Below are 25,852 nucleotides of genomic sequence, written 5' to 3' on the forward strand. Positions count from 1 at the left end.
ACACAGACAGATGTCGCTGGTAGAGAGGTGAGCTTTAGGGTCTCGTAGCTCAGGGCACACAGGGAGATCACGTGCTCACTTAGTCCCTACAGCAGCGAGCCTCCCGATTCCTCCCTGTAACACTGGAGCCTGGGCAATATTGAACGCAGCAGGGGCTCTGGGACCAGCTGCAGCTCTCCCTGCCTTGACAACTTCAGGAATTCCACCCTTCAGAGGATGTGAAATGTATAGCCTTGTCTGAGAGGAGGCCAGCAGCAGCAGCCTGTCATGCCTCTATCCCCTCATCTGAGAGACCAGCAGCATGTTCTCCCCCCTTCCTTTTTTCAGCCTACTTGAACCTGTGAGTCCAGCTGATTCTGGAGAACATCTGAAGGAGGAAGCGGTGGTTATCCACAGATCAGATGTTACCTCGGGAGAACCTGGACTCCATCCTGGAAAGATGAGCCGTGTCCTGCTGCGTGGCACACACTCCTATTTCAAAGCCACTGGAGGAGCAGTGTCATGCTAAGGGGCTCTGTGACAACATCCTGTGAGACAGGAAATGGGAACCTGTGTTTTAATTTTAAAATGATGCAGATTTTCTGAATCTTCTGAACTCAAAGGACAGCCAGAATCTTCACACAGCTAAAATCCTGCCATATCGAACCGTGTCAGAAACAACTAAACTCTAGCAGTGCCTTGGAAATGTCTAGGCCATCGGGTATCTGAATGTCACATTAAATCCCAGAGTAGTATGTGACCTGAATTATATCCCAACCATCTTCTGCAAGAACCACAATACCAAAAATGACCAAAAGCTAATTTCCACCCACCTTTGCTTCTTAAGATTATCATGTAAAAATGTGTCTATACGGGGGATGCGGTTGTAGCCCGTGAGAGACGTGTTGGCTAGCCAGTAGAAGGCGCTGGGATCAGTCCCCAGCCCTGAGTAAGTGTATAAATCCGTGAGCCAAAGGCTATATATCAAAATATCTAAAAAGAAGGATGGTGAAGGGGGCACTGCACTAACCAGTCATCTTAGCAGTGAGCACACATTAAATATTAAATATGTGTATTCTGTACCACTCTCTCAATTCATCCCCAATTTTAAAACTCACATCCTCAGAGGATGCGTGAGTTTAAAGGGGCAATAAGGAGTCTATCTGGTTAAATAGATGATCCTGTTTCAGTACCATTTAAACTAGACATTTCTCTTTTTGTATCAATTAAACTGAATTATATGACCCTCCCTTGACTTAAAATTCAAAGAGCTCAGGGATCTGCTCCACCCACGTCTCTCTGTTAGACATGGCGTCTCCTTGCCAGCTATGTCTTGGCCTCTGCCGTGTGGGTGGCATTGCCAGATACAACAATCTCTTATTAAGTCAGAGAAACTAAGAATTACTTGACATATATCTTAAATGTATGGGTTGTAAAATAGCAACTCAGAATACTACGACTTTTCAGTTGACAGGTTTTACCTGGGATTTCTAAGGTTTGTCTGCACAGCCTAAAATTCATTAAACTCAACCGAGAGGGACTTCAAGTGAGTCTGCAGGGGAGGAGAGCTTTCAACAAGATGCTGAACTGTAGCGGCCCCTTTCTAGGGTGTACACCTTTCCAGCCATACTGCCCAGCTGACCTTTTCATTTCTTAACTGAATGATGGAAATTCCATCCCAGGTTTTCCCTTTAAATATGTTTGCCTCATAGCCCACATGGCAGAGGCCAAGACATAGCTGGCAAGGAGACGCCATGCCTAACAGAGAGACGTGGGTGGAACAGATCCCATGAAAAGAGAGACCTCTGAGGACACACACAGGCCCAGAGTGCTAGCACAGAGAGGCACTGGTGTGTATTTATAGGCAAGCCTGGACTGTTTATTTTGTCCTTATGACAGGAAATTAGGAACACTCATTTCAGAGTCAGCAACCTCTGGCCATCAAGGGTCCACTCAGAAAGCCAGCCTTGTGTAAAAGGAAACATCTCAAAATGCTCCCGCTGTAACAATTTTAGATCCTTGGTCCGAAGGCTTAATTCAGTGGAGGATGAGGAAAAACTATACACAAACCGTTTACTAGTGTGTGGAACGTAAGCACTTCCATTGCTGTCCTAAAGGAATGTAGCTGGGAGCTGAGAGAAACTCCACCCTCTCTCTCAGAGCCTTTCCAGACCTCCGAAAGCAAATGTCACCTCCCTGCACCCTGACCCTTCCTCGCCCCAAATCTCAAGGCCATCAACCAGTGAACAAGGACCTTTGTCTAGCTGGGCTTCCTGCTCTGGTTCTCAAAAGGGTTCTTAGAATACAGAGTCAAAATCATGTTCCAGGAAGACCGTCCAATCCTAAGAAATCTCTAGTCATCATTCAAAGTAAGGATCAGACAACAGGGGTTGTATGCTTGCAGAGACAGCACTGAAAAATGGCTTCAGAGAAAGAGAAGACAACTAGGAGGAGGCAAGGCCCCCTGGACAGGTGGAAACCCCACTTCACTGGAGAACCAGAGAGCCAGCAGTCCTGATCCATTTTTGTTAACCTCCTGCTCCAAGACCACTGTGCTTCCTGAGAAAGACCCATCTTCACCTCGAGCAGAACTTCCCAGACACAGTCTCTAAGGATACAGCCTGAAGGGGAGACTCTGCCCTTGTTCACTGGCTGACGGCTTTATGAGTTGGGATGAGGAAGGCACATCTAATGAGGACAAACTGTTCTCTGCTCTCACTCCCGATGGAGAAGAGTCAGAGAAGCTCACCTTCGGAGCAAGCGCCCGGAGACTTTCCTCAGGTGCACTGTCATCACTAGACGTTATGACTAGCTTCAACAGAGATCGTGTTAAAACACCAAGTCTAGACATGGTTTACCCCACCACGCTCACCCATCCATTCTAGAAGTGGCTTAACCCCATTCTGTGCCTGACAAAACTAGGCCCAAGTTCAATTTTTTCAAAGGTGGCCTAGTAAAAAGTTGTATCTAGGTCCCTCTGGCACATGGAGAAGTCCTCCTTCCGCGTGAACCCCTCTCAAATGCAGAAGGAACTGCCTCTTTGTTTATTTAGTGGTTGTCCACCTATAGTCAGCCATGATGTACCCAGTTCCACCTCAAGGATGCCTCCATCTACCCAAGTCCTAGGCACAAGTGGCTGGACCACAAGAAGGATGCATATGAACTGAGTTACTAAGATCGTAAGGGACATAATATATAAAAGTTTAGAAAAACACCTAGAGATTCAAAAACAAAAAGTACCCTGCACATATCATGCGGGTTTATAGTTCTATGTGCTTGAGAAGTTCAGGCAGAAGGATTACCTGACAGACAGAAGGACTGCCTCGACAGATAGTGCTTCAAGACTGGGCATCAGGGGTTGGGGATTTAGCTCAGTGGTAGAGCGCTTGCCTAGGAAGCGCAAGGTCCTGGGTTCGGTCCCCAGCTCCGAAAAAAAAAAAAAAGACTGGGCATCAACAACTTCAGCACACAGCAATGGAAAAGAGAAAAGAGGCTGGAAGACGAATCTAATTAGTTAGCTAAGATGAAGCTAGGCGGCTATGGTCATGCGCAGAAGATGGTGTGCGCACATTTTCCTATCTGCCTCCAAATAACCCACTTAATGCATGGGTCCTCAGGCTGGCTGTGGTGACGAGCTTCCTGGGAGGGAAACAGTGGAGCACTGCTTCATGCGTTAAATGAAGCCACTGACAGAAGAGTTTCACAAAGGGACTTCTATCTGTAGTGTAAGTTTATCAACCCAGCACTACTGATGAACCCAGTTTTTAATTCTTTATTCCTGGATGTTACAGGAGGTGTAATGGCATCTCGTTTCAACCACTAGAGGCCAGCAGCAGGTCCCTTGCTTTGCACCTTGTGTCGACCCGAAAGTGTCTACTGAAATGAACAAACATACCCAGCGCGTACAGGAGAACAATCGGGACCAGTCCCCTTTCCCCCAAGAGCCTGAGAGTTAGAGGGGCTCTCCCTGAAAGAGGGAAGAGAAACAGAATGCAGAACTGGCCAGACACTGGTTCCTTGTACCAACATTCATTGAGGACTGAAATTATCTGAGGGGACAGTCCAGAAATGTACATGATCCAGATCTTAGACAATCTGCTTTAGGTGGCCAAGAATCAAACATACTCAGAAACAGAACAAAGGAGATGGAGCCAATGATGACGATGATGACGATGATGATGGTGACAATGGTGGTGATGTCGACAGTTTTAAGAATGGCGTTTTTAGCCCTGTGAGGTGCTCTACAGAGTCAAAGCTGAGTTGGTGAGAAAGAACACGCCAGGGGTGTCAGCAGTGTCAAACGGAGGCCCCTACCAGGGTGCTGACGTGATACTGAGACTAAACACCCTGGAATGTGAAACAACGTGGGAAAGAGGGGTGGAGACAACAGGGCCTGTTCTATACCAGGGGCCTCCGGCCACTTGAAACACAGCAAGAGGCCATAAAGCCTGCGGGCCAGATGTGTGTTCTTAAAAAGCTTGTGAAAGGCACCAGGTGCGCCTGGAGTAGAAGCAGCCCAGGGGATTCTGAGGGCTTAAGGAGCACAGGCCACTTGTCCTTGGGTACAGCACAGGTGCCCTGCCGAGAACTGTACACAAAGTAAGTCTGCCACACCTGGTCTCGCCCTGCTGGTAGGCACCTTGGGGCAACCTTAGAAATAGTCACTGGAGTGACATAAGCCGGAGGTATTTCTGTGCCGGCCAAGGTTCCTGCCCTCCAACAATTATGACCAAACTGAGGCAAAGAATGAACCTGTCATTCAAAAGGGACCAGGTGAACTGGGGAGTTTCTTCAAGCCACAAACAAGGGGGAAGTCACAGAAGTAATCAAGCAACAATTCCCCGTTTCCTTGTCCAGGGAACCAGAGGCTAAAGCAAGAGAGGAATGCAGAGCCTGAGTCCAGAGGATTCCCTGGAATCAACTCCCCAACTACAGGCTGACTGAAACCACAGCAGGGCCTTTCCTACCAGCCAGGCCAAGCTCCCTGCTCACCAGGCAGCAAGATGTCTACAGTGGTTAGACAAGCACCCTGTGCTTATAGTCCCAGCTACTTGGGGAGCTGAGCCAGGAGCAACCTTTGGGTCTAAGTGGTCACTTTTTATTCCCTGGCATCACAAAAAGGGGATGGATGGATGGATGGATGGATGGATGGATGGATGGATGGATGGATGGACGGACTGACAGATGACAGATATATGGATCTCTCTACATTATTCCAACTTTACCACATACTTGGAATTTTCAAGAAACAATACCAAAAGCAATTTTTTAATTTGTTAGTTTGGGACTCGAACACAGAGATCCACCTGCCTTTGCCTCCCGAGTGCTGCGATTCAAGGTGTACAGCACCATGCACCACCTCTGAAAGCAAGTAGCATTACTCTATCCTAGAATGGTCCAAAAGGAAAATATGTTAAATAAGAATTACAGGGTATAAAAGACTATGGCCATAATGCAAAGTTTGTGAGAATAGGTACCAAAGTATTAACTGTTGTTATCTTGTGAAAGTTTGAAAATGGGCTAACAGGTGAGTTTTACTTTTCATGCATTTATACTTTTTAATCTATTTTTTAAATCAGCATTTGTTGATTTGCCATCAAAACAAAATGTATGCTTAAAAGAAAAAGAATTTTGAGTGCTGAAACCAACCCCAGGGAACGCTATTGTTGGTTCTCACCTCCAGGGGAGGAAATTTAAGTGGTAAAACATTCACCTGGCATGTGCAAAGCCTAGATTTGGTTCCTAGTTCCATAAAAAAGAAACAACAAAAAACTTTCATAAAATAATCAGTGAAAAAAATAGTCAAAACAATGACATTTATTGTAATTAGCATTCACTGAGTAATTAAAACATACCAGCTATTGTGTGCAGTGGTTTGCATAAATTACTAAATTTGGCAAAGTCACTGATACATTACTTAATCGAAATGGGTTGGTAAATTAGCTTTCCTCAATGGCAAAGTCTATGCAAATATTTCAAAATCTGAAGCCTTCTGTTCCCACACATTTCGGATAAGGAATACACAACCTGTACTAACAACCCTGAGATAACTACTCAGCCCCACGTCACATGGTAGAACAAAGGCTTGAAGAAGGAACTGCCCAGTGTCTCTAACAGCTGCTCCCGGGAAGGTTTCCAAGCTGGGCCGGTTCCCAAAGGCCATGCCTTAGCAAGCAGGGTTTGAGGAAGAGGACACAGGAAGGAGAGTGGGGAAAAGAGGAGCAGGAGAACTGGGGTAGGGAAGACTACAGAACCTGGCTCAGTCTCTGACCCAGAAGGGTTCTGCTCTGTAGACGACTTACAGACCGAAGCAGAGCTACACAGATATTCTGGTGTCGAGGAAAAGCAATGCGTGTTCTGAAAGAAGAGACAACACAGGCCAAGGATGTGGCTCAGTGAGGAAAAGTGCTGGCCCTGCAGGACTGGTGGTTGGAGTTTGAACCCCAGAACCCAAAAGACGGCGGAAGGAAGAAATGGGCTTAAGAAAGTTGGTCTCTGACTTCCGCATGTGTGTGTGTGTGTGTGTGTGTGTGTGTGTGTGTGTGTGTGTATGCATATGTGTATTAAAAACAAACACACAAATATTTTTAAAAAGGGACTAGAGATCTTGGTGACGTTTAATATGAAGAAACATATAAGCAAACTGCCCCCAGACCCTTGACATAAGATTCATTAGCACTTGACCTGTTCGCCCACCACCTTAGCTCTGGCCAACCCCACCTATCATCGTTAAGACGTACTCGGCTAACCCACAGGACTGCAGCACTCTCAAGGGAGCGAGTGCAACTGTACTTTGAGACCAACAGTGTTAACACTGTGTGCCAATCACCAACGGCAGGGCCAACAGATTCTTTGACTTGGGCATCAGCACTGCAGCCCTCACGATTTTCTAGGGACTATACTACGCAGCCAAGGCTGTGAAGAAGGCTATACAGAGAAGACCCTGCCAGGGAAACCAACCGTTCAGAGCTGACGTCCCCATTCATAATCTGCTCTACCATTCCCTTCCCTGTCTCTGATGTCTTTCAAATTCTCATCTCCAGCTCCAGTCTAAGGGCTGAGATCCCAGTTCTCACTTAGATACACGGAAAAGGCATTCCCAGTGCACAGCTCTTCCTGTGCATAGAAGCTCCGCCCCGTCCCATGATAGGCAAGGTCACATGACTGGCTCCAGCTAATGACCTGTGAGCAATATGGGTGCTCCTCTGCACACAGTCAGAAGAAAGAAACAGACCAGAGGGAGGCTACCTGAATTGCTGCAGGAAGGACATCTCCAGGGTCCACAGGCCTGTGCTGGTTTAACTCCTGTGACTAAAGGGCTATTTGCGACCGCACTGCAGGCAACCTATCCTGGCCAACACAACAAGCCTAGTGGCCATCCTGGGCACATCACAACTATATCTAATGTCACCTCCACCTTCTTCCACCTAAGTCCAAAGACGCCTACCTACCTCTTGCTTTCATGAACCCCTGTATCTTGGGTTCTGCCCACCCCCTTTTGCATCTCCAGGCCCATGTGAACCAAATGCTCTGACATGATGTGCTAACTTGTTATTTACAGAGATAAAAGTCCCAAGCAAAAGATGATTTTAAAGAGATGATAGAATACATAAAAAGACCACACACAAGGAAAGCATCCTCTGTGTGTGTCCGGGGGGGGGCGGGGATGATTACTTATTCATGAAATGCTGACTTACATATTCAACTGTATTCAACTTTGAAGCCTTCCTCTTATGCTAAGTAACTAATGTTACTGGGGCTGGTCAGGGAGGGGTCTCAATCCCCACCCATCCTGCAAAGGGCATCAGGGTAGGTGGGATAAGCTCCTACACTTGCTTTACATTCTTGGAATCGGTCATACTGCCACCACTCAGAGAAAATGGAAAATGAAACTCTTCACAAATATCACCAGTGACTTTAAAAATTAAAAGCATAAGCCCACAGGATTATAATGCAAATATCAAAAGTACACCTCAAAGGTCACTTACCACCTCTTTTTTTTTTTTTTCTAACCCTTCCTGGAAAGGGGCCAGCATGCACTGTCTCAGGAAGCGGCTGTGAGAGAAAATGTACTCTGTGCTTTCCTCAGCCCTCTCTGGCTTACAGTGCTGCTAATTTCAAAACTAGCTCCCAGGTCACACAGGCTACACACAAAGGAGGCGCACACTCCGACGTGTTTATGGACCAACTAAGCCAAGTGTCACACCTGCAAATAATGGGGCTGAAATGTGAACTTCCAAACCTTTAATCTCTCCTTTGTTTTCCATGGGAACGCGAAGGAAGGTTTCCTATCAGAAGGGAAACTGTACAAAAGGCCCCATGATGTAATGACCACTCCACTAGTCTTTCTCTAGAGCAAGACAAAACATCCTCAAAGCGCTGATGGTGAGTCGACAGTGTACAGCTGTAAAAGGGGGGAATGAAGTGTAATTAACCCATTTTCTATTCTGTAACCACACTCAACTAAGTTTTCTGTTCCTCTACATCAACTTAAAAAAAATCGCAATTACTTATCAGTCACATAACTAAATATAAAACAAATAGAGAACCCTTACATTTCAATTCATTCAAAAGGCAAAACACGACTGCTATCTATCTCGCCCCACCTATCTCATCCCAAGAATGTTACTAACCGCCTCGAGGTTGCTCAGCGTCCCTGCAAGACACAAGTCCATGCTACAATTAGAATGACTGGGCTTCATTTCAGCCACATGAGTCAAGAGGAAACAGCATGTTAAGTGTTTATTGGTCAGCACACAACTGTAGCTTATTGACAAGAGTTACTTCTGCTCTAATTCATGCGAAGTTCACCAACCCTGGGAACAGTAAGGTAAGCTAGTGGTTCTGCCCCGTAAGTCATCTTTGACCTCTAACCGGGTGATTTCTGAGTCATATTTGAGGGTACCTATCTGTACCTTAAAGATGGGACTTGGTACTGATGTCTGCTTTCCCTTAGATCTTTTCTTCATTTAGCTGCCAGTGAACCACGTGCCAACCTCACAAAGGTTCATGAGCATCCTGTCTTCTGTCATCAAGTGACTCATCAAAGGAAGCCCATAGTCGTCAGTCACTGTACGAATGGAAAATAAGCCACTGGGTATCTGAAACCCTCCCTCTCTGCCGTCTGCCCCACTCACTCCTGAGTGCAGGAGCAGTAGGCTGGGTGCTGCTCTAAGCCACACCGAAGTGGTACTGGAGCAGTTACTTAAGGATGCTGTACGTTTGGGCGCCAGGGAGAGGAACCATCACAGGTCAAGCTAACGGTGACAAAGAATCTGAATGGCACCCTCGAGAGGCAAATTTTCAGTTCAAACTGGACCCTTAATTTTCTCAGAGATGAAAGAGGGAAGCCTGGACTCGGCTTGATGGCCACGTGCTTTCCTTTACAGGAAGAGAAGCAGCTGGGAAGGCAAGGAGCACCTTCATACCTGTGCTTGGCAAACACTGGGAAGCAGCCCAATGACTCAAGGCAGTGTTTGCCTAAGGAAGTCACTTAAACTGTCCCTGGATAAACCTCTTCCACCTCAGGCACGGGGCACAGTACTCATGTCCTGCTCAACTCTAAGGAGCCAGAGTTTAGAGGTCAAAGCAGCAAGGGGTGCGTGCACAAGTAAGTTGATATCATGAGTGTGTAATGAAGCCCATTCTTCAAAATGGGGACAAAAACATGATGCGTTCTTTCAGGCTGTCCTCTTGACTCCCACACATATCGTGCCATCACCCCTCCACCCAGCGAACAGTGCTGCTAGCTTGTATGCGCCCCACCTCCCACACACACACAGAGTCTCTGTCCCACACATATTTAATAAATATATTTAAAAATGATTTTTAAAATGTAATGCAGTAAAAATAAACTAATTTCCCAATAGCTCAGTAAATAAAAATCAGGAGAATTGTTTTAGAAATCAAAACGAACGCAATAGTCAAGCCTTTAACAGTTCCGTACACTAGTGCAAGAGCACACAGATGAGGCACCAGGCCCTCAGAATTCCACTGACCCTTCCAGGACACTGTAGAATAACTGCAGGTGGAAGACAGCAGACCAGGGGGTCTTCCCCGCCACAGAGGGACCCCCAGAGGGAACACCATTGCTGTGCTGGTCGAGGTGAAAGGCTGGAGGAAGAGACCAGTGGAGGAATTAAAATCAGTCACGAGTCATAGGAGGGGAAGTGGCTTACTCTGAGAAATGTAAAAATAAAACCAGGAAAAGACAGCACTGGTCTCCACTGTAGCTGTCAATCTCAGCCTCCGCACAGGGCCAAGGCTCCTGGCCTAGCACCACAAAGAAAAGTAGCCCCCGTATCAGAGAGCTCACAACAGCCTCTAGCTCTAGGGTACGTGACACTCTCTCCTGGACACTGCAGACACTCCAAGTGTGTGTGTGTGTGTGTGTGTGTGTGTGTGTGTGTGTGTGTGTGTGTGTTCGTGCATGTGTGCAGCCCCCAAATTTTTAAACTAAAAATGAATCGTTTCCTAAAAAGTTAACAATAACGATTTAAAAAAATGGCAGAAAACCTGAGAAACAACAGAGGTATTCCTGTCCTCCATCTGCTTTGAACAGTCACATGTGCACCCATACACATGAACACACACACACACACACACACACACACACACACACACACAAGTTTGTATGTTTTATCTGCCTAAATTATTCCTTAACTAAGTTAACTTTAAATTACATGTGTGCAGGCTGTGGAAAAGGCTTAGCAGTTACAGCAGTTGTATGAGCAAAAATATCAAAACTGGAATTCCCAGAATTCACAAGAACATTAGGGTAAGCATAACAGCCCACCACAGTCCCATATTAAGGAAGGAGAGATGGGGAGTCCCTGGGGCCAGCTGGCTAGAGAACTATTATCAGCCGACTCTGCGTTTGATTAAAAGATCCTTCCTCAAAAAAAAATGTATGGTGGGAAAAGACTCAAGGAAGATTCCAGGTGTCAGCACGAGGCTTCTATGTGCACACATGTCTCTATGTGCACTCCATGAGCACACATGAGCGCCTCTATGTGCACACATGCACAGTCGCACACATAGACCAGGCCCATATGCATGCATGTGTACAACACACATAAGATAGGAACATGGACACCAAAGTGCCATACTGCATGACTGCATAAATATGAAAGATCTAGAACAGGTAAGTTCTCAGAAGCAGGAAGCTGACTACTGATTGCCAAGCTCTGGCAGAGGGTGGCATAGAGCAACTGTGTGACAGGAACGGGCGGGTAGTGCTACCAACAAAACACGTTTGGGAAGGAGAGAAGGGTAGTGGTTATAAAACATGTGAACGCTCTAATGCCACTGAGATGCAGTGATAACGGGGATAATTTTGTTGTGACTTTTTGCCTCAGGAGAAAATACATGTAAAACAACACATTTTACAAGAGTATATGCAGACTAAAGCACTTACAGAAACGCTCAAGTGGCTGGCTCCAGGGAAAGGATGGTAAATCACAAGACTAAATGTCGTCTGGTAAAAGCCTCCACCAGACCCTGTTAACCCTGAGCCATGAACTAGCCATGGGCTGCTGGACCTCTAGTCTCGGGGACGAAGAACCTGCTGACTGGCTGCCCGGAAAAGGAAGAGAAACATAAATGTCATTCAACTCTAGTCTTTGGTTTGCCGCTTACCGCGTCTACTCTCGGCTGAAAACACGGCACTCTCTCCATTCATAATACGCAGCGTGCTGAATCAGGCAGCCCTGAGGAAGTACCAGTACTCATTCTCAACTTCCTTTCCTTGACATTTTACACTTGTCTTTATGTGTGTGTGCACATAAAGACTTCATAATGACCCAAAAACAGTATGCAATCATATACACCAAAACAAAACCCTATGCTCAAAAGAGGTTTATTGTTTGTATATATCCCTTATCCCCAAACCTTTCCCACAAGTCACTACCAAATGACCACATCATACACACACACACACACACACACACACACACACACACACACCACTTTTATAGTCCTCTAAACTGGAGTTGATACAATTTGACTTTTACGAGAAGGATAAAAAAATTTAGCTAGATAAGAGTTCATTGTATCAAGATGGCCCTTCCCTAAGCCCTGTGACCACCTGGCTTGGCTGTCTAGATCAAGTTTAAAGGCCTGGAGTTGGTTCAGAGGACCCACACACAGTGCCAGTATTATAAGTTCATGAAACTGGCCTTGAGCTCCAGGCTGCTCCAACTACCGTGTTAAAAACCCTACGTTCTGTGTCTGTTTCCCGATCTCCAAACACAACATGTCACCTGCTCAAGTGCAGTGTACCTAATCGAGTTCTCAAGGATTTCCTTTTCCTCAAAATAAACTAAAAAGCTGCCCTTTTAAATAATTAGTCACGAATGTCAGTTGCCTTGAGGTGACAGAGGAGGCAGATCTGACATTTGTGGAGACAGGGCAGCTGGAAAGAATCACACAAGGAGGTGGAGTCAGGGACCCAGGGAAATGCTCCCTCCCTTCTAGGCTAAGCAAAGACTTACATTCAGTTTAGAAAGCTAAAACAAGGTTTTTGGTTTTATTTCTTTATCACAGTGCGGGTAGAAATCATGACCACAAACCTGGCTGGGGCAGAGCAGGCTCTCCATCTGCTTATGGGGGTCTGGGAATCTGCACCCTGGGGCTAGAGGAGAAGCTCTTCTCTCTCTGTGTCAAAGGCTACCTGGCTCCTCACCTCTAAGGACTGGGCAGTTCCACAACACAATGACTTTTTTTTTAACATAGCATCCCACCCACACGGAATTCTAATAAGCTTGACAAAGAGGATCATTGACCGTGGATAAAATCAGCAAAGTCGGGGGAGACTTTGTGCGGAGGAGGAACAGGGGGAACAGGGCTCTGACAGGGATAGGCCTTTCAAGGGCTTCCTTCTTCCTGGAGCCAATTTGCTGGACAGGGGAGGAAACTATGGGAGGGTGACCACATGGGGAGGTAAAGAGAGATCCCTGAAAGAACTGTAGCAAGGACTCGGCCACCCAGAGATGGTGCAACCTGGACCGACAAGCGAGAGGATCTTCTGTCAACCATCTCAGGGCTGGCTTGGGTTTTTATTTTTGTTTTCCTTATACTTGATGTTGTTTGTGTCCGGATGTTTATTCTACTTGCAAAATACTTAAAACAGAAGTCACAAAACATTTTCCAAGTTTATAACTTAATTTATTTTGACAGAAACAGACATGTGCCTGCACAACAAAAGCAGTGTTTGCTTGGCTGCCTCAACATGGCCCAGAATTCCTCCTGCAAGAAATTTCTGGGTATGGTGGATCGAAAGAATAGGGCAAAAATGCCTTCTTTTTCAGTGAAGCAAGCCCGTCTAATAAAATGGCGAGTCACCGCCTCCAAAACAGCTGTGACAAACCACCTTCAAAGGAATCCATTGTTCATTCCTGGGACTCCTTCCTTCTACAGGCATACAGGTCCCATCAGGCCTCAGGTCTAGATCACTTCAGGAACAGCCTGGGACTCTGGTCTCCTGAGGAGGCCAAGGTCAAGGCCCCGCACACTCCAGACTCGGTGAGGACCAGCATGCTGCCCTCACTGTACACAGAGGCATTGCCTTAGCCACCAAACCTTTGAAGAAGCCAGCCAAAGCGACATGTACCCGACAGCTGGTAGTGTCTTATCTTTGTAGGAGACTCTGGGTTGCAAAGACACACAAAGAGAAGAGCAAGGAGGGAAGGTGGGAGGGAGGGCGGGGAGGGAGGATAGACAGACCAAGACAGATGTCAGCTGAGGCACCTGGGGAATGGGGCTAAGTTCAGCTCTAGCCCAGGGCCTGCAGCAGCAACAGGTATGCCTGGTCACATAAGGCCGCTCCTGCTCATGCCTGCCCGACAGCATTTCCACAAAGCAGTGCCTAAAGAACCTGTGTAAGCTCACAGAGCCAAAGTCAGTGACATGCACTCAATGCTGCTCTCTTTTTTTTTTTTCTTTTTTTCGGAGCTGGGGACTGAACTCAGGGCCTTGCGCATGCTAGGCAAGCGCTCTACCACTGAGCTAAATCCCTAACCCCTGCTCTCGTTTTTCAGAACCATCCCTCTCTCCTGAGACGCGGGAGAGTGTCTGAAAGCAGATCCATCTGACGAGGAACACCTCCCACAGCCTCACTTCCCCGTGGACAGTCATTACACAGAATGGGCCTTCACCCTGAGTTAGGAAGCCTGAGTCACAAACGGGCCAGTCTCAAGGTGCGAGGGAGAGCTTGGTTGGTCTAACGTGCTATGCCAATCTCTACCACCTTCCTAAACAGCAGAAATGCAGACCCAGACAAATACATTGAAATCACATCAGCTCACATTTCAAATGCTTCTCATCAAGAACCAGAACTTATCATCACTTCCTTACTGGCCACAAAATGCACCTGGGAGTGTATGTGTGTCTGTGAGCGTCAGAGCCAGCTGGAGGAACCTACTTACATCCGGGAAACATCTTTGCCCATGTGGTTTAGTTAAGACAGCTTACTAGCAGCAAACCCTTTAAACTCTTCTCTTTTAAAATAACAAAAAGATATATTTTCTATGCATTGTTGTTATGTCTGTATGAGGGTATCGGATCCCCGGGGACTGGAGTTACTTACAGTTGTGTGTTACCACATGGGTGCTGGGAATTGAACCTGGATCTTGTGGAAGAACAGCCTGTGCCCTTAACTGCTGAGCCATCTCTCCAGCTCTTACACTCTCTTTGGTGTAAACAGAGTTCACGACCTGTGAGTTGAGATCCCTTTTTTTTGGGGGGGGGGGTCATATATCATATATCACACGTATCAGATATTTACATTATGATTCACAACAGCGAAATCACAGTTATGAAGTAACGATGAAATGGTTGGGAGTCCCCACAGCATGAGGAACTGTGTTGAAGGGTCGCAGAGTCAGGAAGGTTGAGAAGCACTTGTGCAGAGGAAACAGCTGCTATAGCGCGCTGTTATTAAGAGCATGGTAATCCCTGACAAGAATCTGCCCACTGGAGCCCTGATACACAGGACCACACAGACTGGAGAGGGATGTCACTGCTGAGCCCTGCACTCTGCCCAGCAAAGCTCCTCTTCTGAACCCTCAGTGGTCAGTGCTGCTGCTGTCTGCTGCAGGAGGTCTGGGGGGGAACAGCAGAAGATACTGTCTCACTTGTACACAGGGACCAGCAGCCTGCTGTGAATGTCTGAATTATAAAGAAACTTGTATGGAACCGCAAAGGCCAACAAAATTTCCAAAAGCAAAGCACTGAGAAATTTCCCTTTCACGTAGGCCACCTGTCTTTCCCAGGGAAATTGCCGGAAGTCCAACCACTGGAGTAGCAGTGGTTACAGATACATCTTGAGTGTAACAGGCGAAGGACACAGGGACTTGCCCCTCTGCTACCCCACTTCTCCAAACAAATGCTGACCCAAAGTGTGAACAAACTCCTGACTCAGAGAAACTCCTGACTGTGGCATAGAAAGGCTCAGAGTCAAAAGCAACAGAGTTTCCTAGGGAAAGTACAGGATGCCGCCCCTACGAACTCCTCGAAAGTTAAAAACCAAGCTAGACTAGAAGGTTTAGAACTGAGGAGAGAACAGAAAGCCTGGGTCGGACACAAAGGCCATAGGACAGTCAAAGATAAATGGCTGTCCCAGCCACCATGCCACAAATCATCACCAAGGTGCCTGAGCCACATCAAGCCACTGCTTTAGGGCCCAGGAAGCACTCGGATTCTCCAGGAAGAAAAGGGGCCGGGGAAGGGGGGATTTATACCCAAGTGGTTGCAATACAGGGAAGCTGGTAAGTTCCCTTAGAACTGTCAAAGTCAAAATTTGGGGTGAGTGTTTGAATTGAATTTGAGGATTCATATTTTTTTTACCTTGGGATGGGAGAATTAAAACAGAATATGATAGCATTCCAGGCCGTTGGCAAACTGGCAACAAGGGTGAGCAAACGGGAGCCCCATTTCCTTCTAGGAGCCATTAATCAGTACTGTAGAGGGGTAAGGGAAGGTTACTTGAAAACGCAGACTGTGCCCTGATCATCAGGGGGCTTAAATATGGTGTAAAGAGCTAAAACTAAACAGCGGAAAGTCCAGACGTTCACAGCACAGGTGCCTCGGATTGCCAAATAACCAGACAGGACCTTCTACGGCCAATGAGTGCCTCTCAGAGACCTGCTGTTGCAAAGACATCTGAAACGGAATCAAGCGCACTGCCACATTTGGGGTGGTCTTCCTTACTCCTTTTCCACTGATGTTCCTTACCTGGGAGAGAAGTCTCCTAGATGGCTGGCAGCTCCAGATGTGGAGAAAAGTGACAGCAGCCCAATAACGTCACATTGACTGACAGTCACTACAAAAATATACAAGCATTTGGATAGTTTAACATTTCTCAGTGGTGCTGTGTGGCACCCAAAGCTCCTTAGGGACCCAGATAGATCCAGTAAGTAAGTGGGGAGAATATCTTCGGCAGATTTGAAGACTTCCCATACAGATAGTCCCTCGCTTAAAATGGTTACACTTAACAACTTCTTTATTTTGTTACAGTGCAAAAGTGATATGCACACATTAGAAACTCGTGCAAATTTTCTGGTATTTTTTTTTTATTTTATGTGTTTGTGTATGGCTGTTTTGCCTGCATGTATGTCTACGTAGCAGGACCACCGGGAATCCTGAAGAAGGCATCAGATCCCCTGGAACTGGAGTTACAAATAGATGTGGTCTGCCATGTGTGTGCTGGAAATGAAACCAGGGTCCTATGGAAAAGCAACCAGTGCTCTTAACCACTGTGTCTCTCTCCAGCCTCTTTTTTTTTTTTAATTTCTATCTCACCCCTTATCTCCAGCAATATGCAGTGCCTTCTTGAAAGCTAGGCAGCGGTGGTGAGCCTGGCTCCCAGCAGGCCGTGTGACCATGAAGACGGAAACCAACCCCACACTACACAGGGTAGCTAAGCCATGGTGTGCACTAGGCTGGGTGCACCGAGTACATCATGATTTTATGAGATTTTTGAGCTGTGATAGGTTAATCAGCATATAACGCCATCTTGGTCAAGAAGCAATTTTACACGTGACTTTCAATCTATCAGTCAATGTCTTGGACAGAACAGATACATTAAGGGCTTTAGGGACACACTCGAAAGTCTCCATCTCTGGAGGAAGGAAAGGTTTTTCCTGAAGCTTCTTTTACTTCCCTCCTACCAAGTCACAGAGGTGTAGTAGGTGCCTGTCCTTCTGCTCACACCCACACCAATGATACAGGCGACCTTAGCTGTAGAATGCTCCCTTCATCTACTCCCGACCTTCTCTCCGAGTGCAACACAGCAAATCAACCGATTCTGTGTAAAAAAAAAATCATCTCCGAGATGCTGCCCAGCCTAGCAGCCTCTCTATTGTCTGCAGGCCCAAGTTTACAAACCAAAGCCACTGGTTAGCAGGAACATTTAAAAGACATTTCACCCAAATAATAAACATTAACATGAGAAAACAATATAACCAATCTAAACATGAGAGAATTCACAGAGCACACACTGAGGCAATATGGAAAACAGGACAAGTTAAGGAGGCACAGGGAGAGGATGAAGCCCTCCCTTCACTTTGGGGTCAATGTCCCCATTCTTGCTGAGTCAAGGGACTTAACACAACCCCTAAAGCCAAAAGTCCCCACAGATAAAATGTGTGCTTTCCTAAAGGCACTGCAAGCAAAAATGGTAAGAGCATGGTTGGGGATTTAGCTCAGTGGTAGATCACTTGCCTAGCAAGCGCAAGGTCCTGGGTTCGGTCCCCAGCTCCGAAAAAAAGAAAAGAAAAAAAAATGGTAAGAGCAAAAATTGATCGTTTTTTTCTTTCAACTTTTTTCTTCCAATGCCCAGGGCCTCGCACAGGCTATACAAGTGTTACACTAAGTAAACGCTTACTTAGAGCCAGAGTGTTTGGAATCTTCACTTCCACCATATTAGCATTCCCCTTGTCCCTAAATCTAAACAGTACACCTCAGAAAAACTACCTAACAATTTCATTTACAAAAGGAAGATTTGAAGTTAAATGTAGGTTTCTTTTTGTTTGTTTGTTTAAGGAAAATGAGTGAGATCACACAATTTCAGACAAAAAAAAACAAAAAAAACCAAACAAACAAAAAAAAAAAAACATGTTCTCTCTCACACGTGGAATCTAGCCCATATATGTATATGTAAGCAAACGTGTGTGTACTGGGTATAGCGTAGTCTATTTTGTTAGACCCTGAGCTTCAGCTCCCTCACTGGCCGGTATGTGTAATAAATAGCATGAGGCTGGGGCTGCAGGCGCAGCTCAGGGGCAAACATTTGTCTCCCAAGTTCAATATCCTACGTTCCATCTGCGAGCGCACAGCACTTTTCCCTCAAGCAGATGATGTGTGTAGCCAATGACAACGCAAAGGAAAGGCCAAGCTGCCTCAGCTGGACCAAAACGAAGCTGCTCAAATAAATAAACAAACAAACAAACAAATAAAGACAGACAAACAAACAAAAAATACAAAGGTCAGTACTTCTAAGGGAAGATCTGGTTCCCACCAGTTCTCTGCTCTGTTTCAAAAAAGAAAAGCTTTTGTTTTAAGTGAGCGAGATAACAGAACTGCAGGTGTGACACAGAGGAGATAAGAAGTATACATGCTGCCTCCCAGCTGGTGACACACATGCACACACACATGCACACGCACGCGCACACACACACACGCTGAACCCAAGCTGCAGTAAAGGATTTTTCTTCTCTTCATGCCACCATGCACAGATGAAGGTCTGTGTTAACATGCTTTCCTAGCACCCACTGAAGCACCAGGTTTCATTCTCTAGCACTCCAAAGAATGTAAAACGGAAAACAGGCTACCTTACACATTCTTTTCCTGATAAAAGCTAAGAACCATTGACTTCAAATGCTGATCTAGAAAACAGGGTCAGAAAGAATGTAGACCCATTGTTTCCTGGGTCTGTTTCTTTTACATTGAAATTATTTACTTCATTAAATAGTAATGAGCTGCTATTGATTTCTGCCCAAGCAGGAAAGTCACTACTGAGGAGGAAAATGGGAAATAAAAACTTCCACTACAACCAGAATACCTTGGTTCAAATCCACAAGTCCATTAAACTCATTCTGTGGCCACTTATTGGGTTTCTTAGAACAGTGGCAAATTTAGTTACTAAGAACAACACTTTAAAAACACGGTTTCTTTTCATCTTTTCTCTTCCTTGTTGAAAGTTTAAACAACGATGGTCTCAGAGTTCGGCTTCTGTTTATGAGATAAAAGCATGGTGTTACCATGCACACAAATCAAGAGACAGATGCCCACACTCTGTAAGCCTTGACATCTGTATGATCAGAACTACCAAGCTCAAGGAAAGCCCTATCCCACACTTCAATCTTGTCGTAGTCCAAACTTTGCACAGGGGCTAGAATTTTGCAAAGTGAATTAGAAATCTCTTTTTAGGGCAGGTCGGTAGTCATGGGACATGAGGTCCATGGAAAACAGAAGGACTTTAAAGATGGGAATCTGGTTCTAAATGTGACACACCTCCACTAGAGAATTACCTCACCAGCTTGGAACTTCCCGGTCTGTTTTCTCCTTCAGTCTTCCCAAGCTTTTCAAGGACAGAACCCAAAGAGGACTTGTCTTCACATCACCAGGAGGTAGCAAGGGTAATAAACAGATAATGGATAACCCACGTCTCTGCCTATCCGCTGGTCCACACTTGCTCAGGTTTTTATGAAGAATGCCAAGCCCTTTCTCAGGCTCGTTCCATGGCCCGGGAAACATGTTCACACTTTTTTTAAAATGTAATGCAGAGGCTTCTCAACCACGCCAGTATCCTAGACTGTCTGCCGGGGGGGGGGGGGGGGGGGTGACGAGCATATTTATTAGAGACATCTTTGAGTTCTCTCTCTCTCTCTTTTTTTTTTTTTTTGGTTCTTTTTTTCGGAGCTGGGGACCGAACCCAGGGCCTTGCGCTTCCTAGGCAAGGGCTCTACCACTGAGCTAAATCCCCAACCCGAGTTCTCTCTCTTTTAGGTTTGTGTTGACTTTCTTGCTTCAGTGTGGGGAAGGAACTACATATCCCTTGAGGTTTCCTCTCCTTCCTGGAGAATCCCTTCTAGGGTGAACTTTATACCCACTGCTGGAATCCCATGTCCTTCAACGTTGTCAACACTTTCATATTAATACTACCATTCAGGTTTACAGTGGGTGTGTGCTGTTTGGTTTGTTCTGTTTTACTTCCCAATGTCCCCACCACTGACTTAGACAAAGGACAGGGTGGGGCGATTTCTGCTTTATGGTGGCAGAATGACTGAGAAGAGATGAGAGGACTTTTAAGGTTCCGTATCCTCTTATGACATCCACAGGTGTCTTGTTACTGAAAAGCAGCTTAGTTAAGTTGAGGTCATATAAAAATCAGTCGGAAACGTAAGCAAGTCCATCCCCACTGCTTTCAATTCATGACAAAGTTAAACAGCTTATTGAACTGTTATAAGAGAAGCATATTAAAACACTAGGTAAACACGTAAAAAGTTATCGTGAAAATATAAAGCTCGGAGAGATTCCTCATCTAGTTGAAGAGTTGCACAGCAGGTGCTGTTTATTGAGAATGAACTCTCCCGTCAGTGAATTTCCAATTAACTGATTGAGGTGAGAGTACAGCGAGGGGGAAATATGACAGTAGTGGCCCCCACAGGCCGAGGACAAAACAAGGCTGGCTAACAGTAAACTGTCTGAGTTGGAAGGGTTGAATATTAGAGCTCAGATGCTTTTAAATCCTAGAGCTGAAACACACTTACTTCTCTGTTTTACTCACGATTATCATTACTTTAACTACTATACACGATTATACACTATATATTCGTGATCATTAATTCTTCTGACCTCGAAAACCATATGATGGTCTTGAACTTTACAATGCACCATGGGGTCAACAAAGACGCAGCCACGCCTGAAGCCCTGGAAGTCCTCGCGGTTTCAAGTCCACATGCCACAGGGTATCATGTAGTGACAAAGTGGTGCACTAGCTCGTGGGAGGCAGAGGCAAGAGGATCTCTGTGAGTCTGAGGCCAACTTAGTCTAAATAGTGAGTTCCGGGCCAACCAGAGCTACACAGTAAGATCTTGTCTTACACTAAGTAACTGCGTGAATACCTTTCTTCCATAAACTCACTCTTTGCTCTGAGTGTTGGAGAATGCTGGGAGTGCAAAGGGGAGTGAAGGGGAGCAGGGAGGCAACAGGAAGCCTGGAAAGGGTCAGAGTTGTGCAATCCAGATACACAGCTGGGCTTGGCTGTGTAGTCTTCAACAGACCACCTAAGTCAGGCTCACGAGTTACAAAATCAGGGCAATCCTATCAGCCCTCACAAGCACCTATGTGAGTGAGTCTCAGACATAGCTGTGGTCGTTACTCAGTCTTGTCGGTGGCTCATGGGTGCTCCCTGCATGGCTGTGTCATCCCTGACGGAAAGATCATTCTCGAGAGCATGAGAGAAAGGGACAAGGAGTTCAAGTCTGAGACTAGTATGGGCTGCACTGCAAGACCCTGACTCAAAATGATGATGATGGTGGTGGTGATGGTGGTGGTGGTGGTGGTGGTGATGGTGGTGGTTGTGGTGGTGATGGTGGTTATGGGGTGGGGTGGGACGGCGATGGTGGTGGTGAACTTGCCAGCCTGAATTGTTCTCAAAAGTCCTGGAATAGAGAAATGTCTTCTCGACACTTTCTTGATTATATGACAAAATAAGACATCCTACGAGAGTCGAATCTCTTGGCCACCATTTTACCTTTGTAATGAGTAATTTTAAATACATGTACAAATTATTTGCTTTTTACCTCCACACTAATGAAGAGAAAGAAAATGGGTGTTAATATATTGTACATAATCACATTTCTACGTGTTTTGGGCCCCTTCAAGGAGAGAAGATAGAGTGTAATGGAAATTAATCCGAAACCAAAAATGGGATCTTTTTTTGAAATGAGTAACTTTCTGAGAACATGTCAACTCTACTGAATGTGATAAAGAGAAATCTGCCTGTATACTACCTGATAACCAGGGACACTGGCCAGGAGAGACTAGTAAACGAAGGTCAGAGTGTAAGAACGTCAAATGAATAATAAAACAGTAGGGAAGTTCTTTATTTTTTTACAAAATAATAACTAAAAGAAAGCTCATTTACAAACACACTACAAACCAGGCTCCTGGTGACTGTCAGCTCCCTGCAAAGCAATCAAGAGGGGATTAGCATCCCTGTGAGCTAAGGAAGGGCTTGGAATTTCTATGTTCTTACCAAAAGGTATTTCAAAGATTTTTTCCCCTAAATAATAAGCAGCATTGCAAAGTCTTTAATTAAAGTAATAATGCTTAATTCTGCTTATGAACTAAAATTGCATTTTTAAAGCAGATTTTAAAAGGCTTTTAAACAACCAGGGGAAAAATTCTAAAACTCCATCAGGCCATTTAAAGGCCCTTTACAAATAGGTTGTCCTTGCCTTTATTTTACCCAACAAAAATTCCCACCGCATGATAATTAAAGCAATCTTTCCGTAAACAGGAGCTTAAATGCTGTCTCTCAAATCAGATTACATTTCAAGTGATCCTAAACCAAACTAAAACAGCGCTTTATGAAGTTAGTTTTCACTTGAAGAAGTGCCAAGGGAGCTGCCCTTTGAGGTTCTAAGGGAGATGCACTAAGGTCAAGAACTAGGTTGTAACTGCAACAGTCAAATTGCTAGTGTAGACCATGGCCTTGGAGGAGGAGGAGGCAGAGCAGTGAGGAGGAGGAGGAGGGGAGGATAAGGAGTGGAGGAGAGAGGAGGAGAAGAGGAGGGGAGGAGAAAGAGGAGGAGGAGGAGGAAGAGGGGAGGAGAAAGAGGAAGAGGAGGAGGAGGGGAGGAGAAAGAGGAAGAGGAGGAGGGGGAGGAGGAAGAGGGGAGGAGAAAGAGGAAGAGGAGGAGGAGGGGAGGAGAAAGAGGAAGAGGAGGAGGAGGGGGAGGAGGAGGAGGAAGAGGGGAGGAGAAAGAGGAAGAGGAGGAGGGGGGAGGAGGAGGAGGGAGAGGAGGAAGAGGGGGAGGAGGAAGAAGAGGAAGAGGAGGAGGACGGGAGGAGGAGGCACAGCAGTGAGGAGGAGGAGGGGAGGATAAGGAGGGGAGGATAAGGAGTGGAGGAGAGAGGAGGAGAAGAGGAGGGGAGGAGAAAGAGGAGGAGGAGGAAGAGGGGAGGAAAAAGAGGAAGAGGAGGAGGGGGAGGAGGAGGAGGAAGAGAAGGAAAAGAGGAGGAGGAGGGGGAGGAGGAGGAGGAAGAGGAGGAGGAGGGGAGGAGGAGGCACAGCAGTGAGGAGGAGGAGGGGAGGAGGGGAGCAGGAGGAAGAGGAGGGGAGAAGGAGGCACAGCGTGAGGAGGAGGAAAGGGGAGGAGGGGAGAAAAGAAGCAAAGAGGATACTTAACAGTGACCCTCCTGAAGAGAGGCTGAACTCTTCCAGAGGGCAATGAACAAGCTTTCAGCCCTGACACAGAGAACCAGATCGCCAAATACAGCACAAGATTTGGGAGTATCAGATTCTCTTCCCCACATCCTGGGAAGATACTGCTGAGATAAACTATTGACTCAGAAAATGATTCTTCCAGGAGTATCAGGTTCGGGATACTTTTTTTTTTCAGAACCTTGCTGCCCTTACATAAACAGGATGAGCGAGTTCGTCCTCCCTAAAATAAAAAGAAAGGGCAAGAAAGAAAGATTCCTCAGGATTTGAGTATCAGCAATTCCGAATTTCAGATAGTGTACAGCTGAGGTAGGGCACACATTTCCCAGATTTATACTCCTTATGGTTAGGGGGAGCTTAATTCCAAGGAAAGTGTCTAGTGACACAAAAAACAAACAAGAACAAAAACAAGAGCAAACCAAAACAAAAGCCTGCTTTTTAAGCACACCATAAACACACACCTTTTTTTTTTAATCCAAAGAAGGCCTTACTTCAGGATGAAATCTTACTAACTACAGGTAACATTGATCCTCTTCCTCATCCCCCTCTCTGGTACACTCTTCAGAGCCATTTCAAATAGATGCCCTGCTAGTCACCTAGGAGGGACTTTACATAAATTACTAGCATGAGGTACCTGCCATCCCCGTGGTCCCCGCCTAATCGGGAGTTCCTGAAGCTGCCATTGGCCAAGGGGAAGAGGGATGACAGGCAGATGCCTCACAAAAGTGATTTAGTAAAAGCGGTCAAGAATCTTGTTTCCCGGGGACTAGGACTGGGGAAGGATAAGTAAATCCAGAAACTATTAGTGTGGCCAAAATAGAGAAACTGAGCCACCCTAAGGGGCCTCAAATGAGACAAAGCTTGGACTCAGCAGAAACGGTTACCAGAGAGAGATGCAGAGTGGACAGCGATGGAGGTGGGGACAGAAGCAGGTGAGCAGGGGCAGAGGCAAGCACCGGTCGCTGTAAAATTAGCAAGATAGAGGACCCAGAAAAGAGAGGCTGTCAGAACTCCTGCAGCTGGGGTCATGTCCGCCTCCCAGTCCAGGGCAACACCTCTGCACCGCCTCCCATAATGCTCTGCTTCTCCTGAACTCCTGAGAGGCCTGGGATGGGGAGCATCAGCCTTAGCTCCCTGCTCTCCCACCTGTCCTTATTAAGGAATTGCTATTACTTGGGTCATTTTAATGAGCCCCTATCCTAAAGAGGGTAATCAGTTCTTTTGCATTCTATAATCAGATTCCTCAGAAACTCGGAAAAGCTTTCTATAAACTTCTTCCTAGAAGAATGACTTTCATGACCTGTCCTTGTCAGTTAACAAAATGATACGACCTCCTCTTTTCTAGTTCACCACCACCCACCATTCCTTTCCGTAGACAGGGATGTGCTGAGTCCCTGCACTAGCTGTATCCCCCATACTTTATGCTATGGACTGATAAATATGGACCCAAACTCGATGTTGAAGCATTGACCACCAATCTGGATACAGGGCGTTTAGGCAGGGAATTAATTAAGATTTGGGGCTGGGGCTGAAGAGACGGTGGCTCAGCAGTCAAGCGTGAGGTAGGAAATAAAACGGGAGGCCTTTTACTCACGCTCCCTTCTAGACTTAAGAGTCAGGGAGGGGAAAGAAGCAGGCAATTACAAAAGGCTGCAGAAAACCTCACAGCGCTATCCGAAGTGTAAAGCCTGATTCTAGATACGCATCCCACATCCCACGGAATGCTGAAAGCCTGGGACCGACTGCTGAGTGGGCTGAGCAATCAAGTTACTGGTTAAAGAGACTGAGGCCCGTCTGCTAGCTTGAAACTCAGTCTTGAAAAGGAATTGGCTGAGGAAGACACAGGTCAATGAAGAATGACCTGGAATGGTCACTGTCCATATCTGCAGTCCACATGGTTTATTACAGTTATAATCAGAAAACACAGAGAAGTAACTGTACCCGTCACATATATGTAGATATGGCTCTGTAGAAGTAAACTGCGTGAGTTGTCTAACGACAGGCAGAGTCACTGCACTACACACAGTCGGCACGCTTTGGAAGGATGTGTGTATGTCTGTACAGTTACCAAGTGAAAGGGAAGAAACAGTACCCACAACTACAGAGGCTTTCTCTGAGCAATGGAAACAAAAGGATACTGCCCCTGATTAACTCCTGAGGTCCTCTACCACTACAACTTAAATCTTATTTTAGATAATATCAAGTTTAGCAGTGGCGATAATTATTTTTATGCTATTTTCATTCCAATACTATGAAACCCTGGACATTTAAAAGAAAAAAAATATACTAAACAATTACATCATCAAATTCCTAGGGATTCATCCCCCCTCTGCCCCATCCCCCAACCCCCACCCCCGCATGACCACAAAACCAGTTAGCTAATTCTTTAAAATAGTATCACATATTTAACCTGTCTAGAAAAAA

General features: G+C 45.9%; 1 protein-coding gene across 1 annotated transcript in view; it reads right to left on the minus strand.

The window, feature by feature from the left end:
- Stk39 (serine threonine kinase 39) overlaps positions 1-25,852 on the minus strand; it is a 265,532-nt gene that overhangs the window by 223,299 nt on the left and 16,381 nt on the right.

The sequence above is a fragment of the Rattus norvegicus genome, chromosome 3, assembly GCF_021556685.1.
Source record: "Rattus norvegicus strain SHRSP/BbbUtx chromosome 3, alternate assembly SHRSP_T2T, whole genome shotgun sequence".
NCBI classification, from domain to species: Eukaryota; Metazoa; Chordata; class Mammalia; order Rodentia; family Muridae; genus Rattus; species Rattus norvegicus.